The sequence below is a fragment of the Lethenteron reissneri genome, chromosome 5, assembly GCF_015708825.2.
Source record: "Lethenteron reissneri isolate LAM-NWPU_2019-01 chromosome 5, ASM1570882v1, whole genome shotgun sequence".
Taxonomy (NCBI): domain Eukaryota; kingdom Metazoa; phylum Chordata; class Hyperoartia; order Petromyzontiformes; family Petromyzontidae; genus Lethenteron; species Lethenteron reissneri.
Genome location: NC_083783.1, coordinates 7,008,036 through 7,014,404, shown reverse-complemented (window position 1 = coordinate 7,014,404; position 6,369 = coordinate 7,008,036). Strand labels below are relative to the sequence as shown.

The window sequence follows — 6,369 nt, the reverse complement described above, 5'->3', positions numbered from 1 at the left end:
ATAAAGCAATATGTTGCACATCGCTGCGCAGCCGTGCGGGTCACAACACCAGCAACAGCGCCGCCTCGTGGTGAGAGCGCGCAAGTGCACGGCGCGCCCCCACGCAACCGCAGTAACCCGTGGCCACTGGCGCATTGACGCCGGTCGCGGGGTGGGTGAGGGAGGGGGATGTCTGAAGCACATTTCCGCAACTTGCAACGTCCGTCCTCTTCCCATCACATTTTAATAAAAAACAACAAAATCCCTGTTTCGGTAGCGGGCAGAGAGGCGAGAGACGACGAGACGGCGTGACACCCTAGGAAAGGGGGGGGGGAGCGGTTCGGAAAATGATCAAAAAGTAATGTCTACCAGGAGTGGGGTTCGAACCCACGAAGACATACGTCCATTGGATCTTAAGTCCAACGCCTTAACCACTCGGCCATCCTGGTATACAGTGCTCGCTCCCGTACGATGGGATAAATAAGGTGGGCGGACCGCTCTTCTTGGTTGTTCACTCAGCACATGATGACAACAATAACAACAACAATAACAACAATAATAACAACAACAGCGTGATGGGTGTTGTTGTTGCGCGTGCGCACATGGCGACCCAAATCACCCACCCACCCCCCCGACCTAAGTTCGATTCCCGCTCACGGTCAACATCGGTGACGATTAACCGAACCGCTCCTAGGTCGACTCAGCCGCGAACGAGGAAGAGAATATTTGGTGCGATCGTCGCCACTGGGGATACAAAGGCGGCTGTGCGTGGTGCTGGCCGCCACCTCGTGTGCTAACAGCACTTGCCGCAAAAGTCTCTTATCTATCTTCATCCCGTAGCACATGGTCAATCCACTGCTGGATGATGGCCTCTCCAAGATGTGTATGGGTCACGGATGTTAACTACCTCGCCTGGTCTACAGGAGGTCGTGGCATGGGTTCAATCCCTGACCCTGACACCTAATGCATATTTGGGATTTGCGTGTCTCTCATCATCATCATCACGGTGGCTAGGAGATGTTAACTACCTCGCCTGGTCTACAGGAGGTCGTGGCATGAGTTCGAACCCTGACACCTAATGTATATTTGGGATTTGCGTGTCATCATCTCACGGTGGCTAGGAAATGTTAACTACCTCGCCTGGTCTACAGGAGTTCGTGGGTTCGATCCCTGACCCTGACGCCTGCTGCTGTATATTTGGGGTTTGCGTGTCTCTCTCATCATCATCACGGTGGCTAGGAGATGTTAACTACCTCGCCTGGTGTACAGGAGGTCGTGGGTTCGATCCCTGACACCTGCTGTATATCTTCTTGGTTCTTTCGGTAAAGTCACGTAGAAGGGAAGTAATAAAATAATAAAAATAAAACATAATAAAATATTTTATTATGTTTTATTTTTATTATTTTATTAGATGAATCCCTGCAGTCACGAAAGCTTTAAATCGAAATTTAAAGCGCTATGTATACAGCTCAGCAGGTTCTTACCTGGTACAATTAATAAGTATAACCCGTAAAAACAAAGTTTTTCACTCTAAATCCTTTATATGCGTGGCGGCTAGAGTCCTCTCGTCCTCTGGCTTGAGATGGCTGCCACCTATGGGTCAGATGATTGTCTGCAGTATTAAACAATTGGTAATTAAATATTTAATTTGTTTTCCCTAAACAGTGTAAAATTTTGGGGAAAAAAATTCACGAACATTAATTGTCTCGCACAACGAGTCTGTGTGCAAAATGTCAGCTCGATTGGATCACGGGAAGTGGGTTAAAAAACGACCGAAAGGTTTGCACGGTCGTAAGCAAGCAAGCGAACTTAATATAAAGGATTTAAAAAACATTGTTTAGTTTATACTTGACGATTGTAAGAAGGCTAAAGCTGTCGCTACCTTTCACGATATATCCTGCGATATTCAAGGACTCGCGTCCTTTGATTTAATCGCTCCGTCTCCTTCCTCGGCAGCCGAAGAAACGAACGTAGGTTGGACGTTTGATATTCGTTTGATGTTCTCAACTAAAGCACTTTAGCCACACCATTACAACTTGACTAGGATGTGAAAGGGGTGGTGAAAATGTGTGGTTGCTGTACCACTTACTTCGCTGTGAATCCCAAAACAATCATATAACGCGAACGATTTTAATCCCATTAAATATCCTTTAAGACTAATGGCAAAAACCAAAGCAGCTTTGCTACAACATTCCAACTGCAATATGAAGGCATCCATAATATAGTTTGTTTGGGTTATATCGCGTAATTATATATATATTGTGTCGTTAAACCCGCCACCACCCGACAGACAGAAAGTGCCAATTCGTTACTAGAACAGCACTAACCGGTTGTGTGTTGGAGAGCCAAGCCACAACATTTACATTCAGAGTACGTTTACGCAATCTAACCCCAAAAAACTTGTATTATGGATATTGGTCGCGAAAGCCTCCGTGTTAAACTGATATGAAGACAATTATGACTGAACAAAAATGTGTGTAAAGCCTGTACATTACTATAGTCCGTACATCTGTTGTTTGTCTTACCTGTTATAACCATTACACAGTCCAAAAAAATATCTGCGATGCACGTTTGCTTATTAACATTTCCCAGATTTATCTTCTTGGTTCTTTCGGTAAAGTCACGTAGAATGGAAATAATAAAATAATAAAAATAAAACATAATAAAATAATTCTCACGACGTTTCGGCCACAACGCAAGCAGCCGTCCCCAGGTGGAGAAGACAGTCATTCAGACTCTTGTCATGCAGACTCTTGTCATTCAGACTGTCTTCTCGACAGACCTGTTCTCCACCTGAGGACGGCTGCTTGCGTTGTGACCGAAACGTCGTGATAATTATTTTATTATGTTTATTTTTATTATTTTATTATTTACATTCTACGTGACTTTACCGAAAGAACCAAGAAGATGAATCCCTGCAGTCACGAAAGCTTTAAATCGAAATTTCCCAGATTTTGCACACATTTTGGATAAAAAATAATTTAATGTCGCTGCCCCAAAGTGTTTGAACCACCGAAGTTTCGTTTCTTGGTATCCCCCCCCATAAAACCATTTTGGTCTTCATTTAACTGCCACTCAAAATCACTCAAGTTTAAGTATAATTTACCAACATAATTTTGTTTTGAATCTGTAAATGTGGAAATTGCCTTGATGTTGCCTGCCGGCCGAGTCGCCCTTGAAGAAATAATAATTAGCTAAATGGGTTTCTACTGGGCAAATAAACATCTTGATTCCTTAATTGCATTGGTGTATGGAGGTATACGGACTTCCCGCCCACCTCAATTAAAAAAGCCACGTGGTTTCTCCGTCACGTGGACTTGAGCAGTCAGCAATGGCAGCGCCCATCAGCCACGTGCACTTGTGAAGAATTGCAGTTCATTTAACTTTTTTACCCGATATCGCCAAAGAAAGGTGAGTGAATGGTGTGACTGTAGTTTTTCCTTGTTTTAACGGATAAGTAAACCGCGTGTTGTGTAACAATGTGTTAAATAAAGGTGCCATCTGATGCAGTGTTTCGGCCACGGTCACGGCAGATACACATATTGTATCTCTAAATAGCGTTGGACTGTGCACCCACACAGAATGATTAACTCGTATTCTTTTACTGTTTTATCGAATTGTCTATGCTCTCAGACTATGTATAGTTCACTTTCAGCAATGTATTGTCAATAAGTCTACGGTTAACTTTTAACGTCTTAGTTTGAACGCTGCATATAGGCCAGGCACCCAGACTTATCCGGTCGATACAGACCGATGATGGCATAGTCAGACTCGAATCTTTACGTATTTTTGGAGGAATCCGATGAGCTATGAAGCTCTGTTTTCGCATGTCCAGCAGGGACGGGTCTACAAGTCGCAACAACAATACGGGCATCGAAAGGAGTTCAAAGCAAAACAAAAGGTAAGCAAGTCACTACAAATCGGTACAAAATAAATAAAGCACGCAAGTTAAACATTGTGTAAGTATCTTCTTGGTTCTTTCGGTAAAGTCACGTAGAAGGGAAATAATAAAAATATAACATAATTCTCACGACGTTTCGGCCACGACGCAAGCACCCGTCCTCAGGTGAAGACCAGGTCTGTCGGGGAGACAGCGTCTGAATGAGAATTATTTTATGTTTTATTTGTTTAAATTTTATTATTTCCCTTCTACGTGACTTTACCGAAAGAACCAAGAAGATGAATCCCTGCAGTCACGAAAGCTTTAAATCGAAATTGTGTAAGTACTTAGCGGCCAGCCACCATTTCGCCAAACCGAAGTATGATCTAACAATCCCGGAGAGGGGGGGGGGGCATATAGTTAATTCTTGGGGGGACCAGTGTATTTAATACAGCGTTGTATTCTAAAGTCGCCCATCGGCACTGACCAGCGTGGTGAAGTATGGTCAAACAGACCTCCACGGAGTGGGGGGGAGGAGGAGGTCCTGTACACGTGTGGGACGCATCTCAGATGTGTCGTTTTATTTTTTTACACGCTTTGATTTCACTCACTCCGTCTGTTTTCGTATCCTCAAAAAATATTCTAACTCAATTTTTACCAACTTCCCAATGTGCTATCGACTGCAAACTTGGTATACTTGTGTCATACTGATGGCAATACTATATTCTATCATAGATTTTTTTTTTTTACATTTTACACGCTTTTTTTATTTAACACTGTCTGTTGTATTCTCAAATTTTGTAACTTAATTTCAACCGTCTTCCCAGTGTATCGACTGCAAACTTGGTATAGCTATGTCATACTGATGACAATACTATATTCTATCATTGAAAACTAAATTTGTATTTATTTTTAAGCAATATTTTTACGGCTTTTGGGTTGGATCGCGTTATTTATAAATGTGTCGAACCCCTCCACCACTCGACACGGCCAAACAGTAAAAAATGTGTCACGTTTACAAAGGACAAAATAATTCACTTTATCCCACCGGTTTGTTGAAGAGCGAATCAATGCAGGTGAACTGCCAAGGTGCTTGTAGCAACCCGTTCTGCAGGAAAATGGGTCTTTTCCACAAAACAAATGGATACCCAACGCAGAATAATCATGGAGTGGAAAATGTTAGTAATAAAATAGTAAAATGCCTCCATATATTTCTCTCTACCTTCAACAAAAATTATGCAAATACGTTTTTTACACAACCCATCCGTTGTCAAGTTCACTGCTGGCCCATGTTTCTGTCGATGCTGTACCATTTGTTAAACCTGTGTTTTTAATACATATTTTCTTGAAAATGTACCTTGACAGTAGCTTTAACATGTACTGTCAAAACGCTTAGATGCGGTCATTGCCAATATGAGATTATAGTGCACTGTTGAAAATGTATATGCAAGTAACTGAAGGTAAATTCTATTTGTATGTAAATAAGTATCGAACTCAGAATTGAAAGTGCAGTTTAGATGTCAAAGCTATAACGTTTTTGTTTATGCATACAAATGCTTTGGTCTAATTCCAGGAGATCATGGATCCTCTGCCACATTACTGTTACACCTACAACTTGAGGAATTTGATGTGCTCTCCTCTCCACGAGGCGCCGCAGGAAAGAAGCTCGAACCACGATCACGTCACAAGTTGCTTGAAACGTTCGCTCCATTACCCATCGGCTTCGACTAAGTACTCCCATCGACACTTGCCGCATAGGCCGCAGAGCGTTCGGGCCCTGTCAACGGAACCTGCGACGGCTGCGAGTTCAGCGGCCCCGGGCAGCGCATCGCAACCTGACAAAATGGTAGCCATGAACACGAGTACGTTAACTGATCTCATGAAATCGGTTATTAACAAGACGTTTGAGCTGAGCTGCTTGGCGGCGGAGGAGGGTAAACGGCCCGGATATGGTGTCTTTCAGGGGGTTCCAATGAACCCGCTAGCTTTGCAGACACACCCTTATCCACACCAGCATCCAATGGCTGGCTTTGTTGGGCAAATTCCTCCGCAGATGCAAAGCAACACTCCAACCCTATGGCAGCAGCCCCCGATGTATTACCCATGGCAGGGTTTGCCTCCCTGCGTTCCTGCGCAGAGCAGTACTTGGATGGCACCGGGTAACAGATTTCCACCGGGTTACTCCTCTTCAACATCCGCCTTCTCGCCCATATCGACATCATCACCGCACCTTCAAGATCATAGTGCTCAGCACCAACACCCACCTGGTGTTTTTCCTTTTGGGCCCCAGCCACTTTATCCTGGGCCCCCCCCAGTGCCCACATCTTCAACAGTAATGCCAAAGCCAGAAATTCCAACAGGTGTCAATGTGCAACCCACAGCCACGACTGCACCAATGCACATTCCCATGTCGATGACCCAAAGCCATTCCGCAACCCCGCAGACGGTGAACAGAGGTCACTCTGCACTGCCACTGTATGCTGGTTATGTTGGCGCAAGTGTAGGTTTGG

At 44.0% G+C, this 6,369-nt stretch overlaps 1 long non-coding RNA gene and 1 other non-coding gene across 2 annotated transcripts; one reads left to right on the top strand and one right to left on the bottom strand.

The window, feature by feature from the left end:
* Positions 1-345: 345 nt before the first annotated feature.
* On the bottom strand, positions 346-428 carry TRNAL-UAA (transfer RNA leucine (anticodon UAA)). Its single transcript has one exon. It is a non-coding gene; the product is annotated as a tRNA-Leu (tRNA).
* Positions 429-3,303: 2,875 nt separating this feature from the next.
* LOC133353002 (uncharacterized) lies at positions 3,304-6,144 on the top strand. Its single transcript, XR_009756315.1, has 3 exons — positions 3,304-3,390; positions 3,815-3,880; positions 5,433-6,144. It is a non-coding gene; the product is annotated as an uncharacterized LOC133353002 (long non-coding RNA).
* Positions 6,145-6,369: the final 225 nt, after the last annotated feature.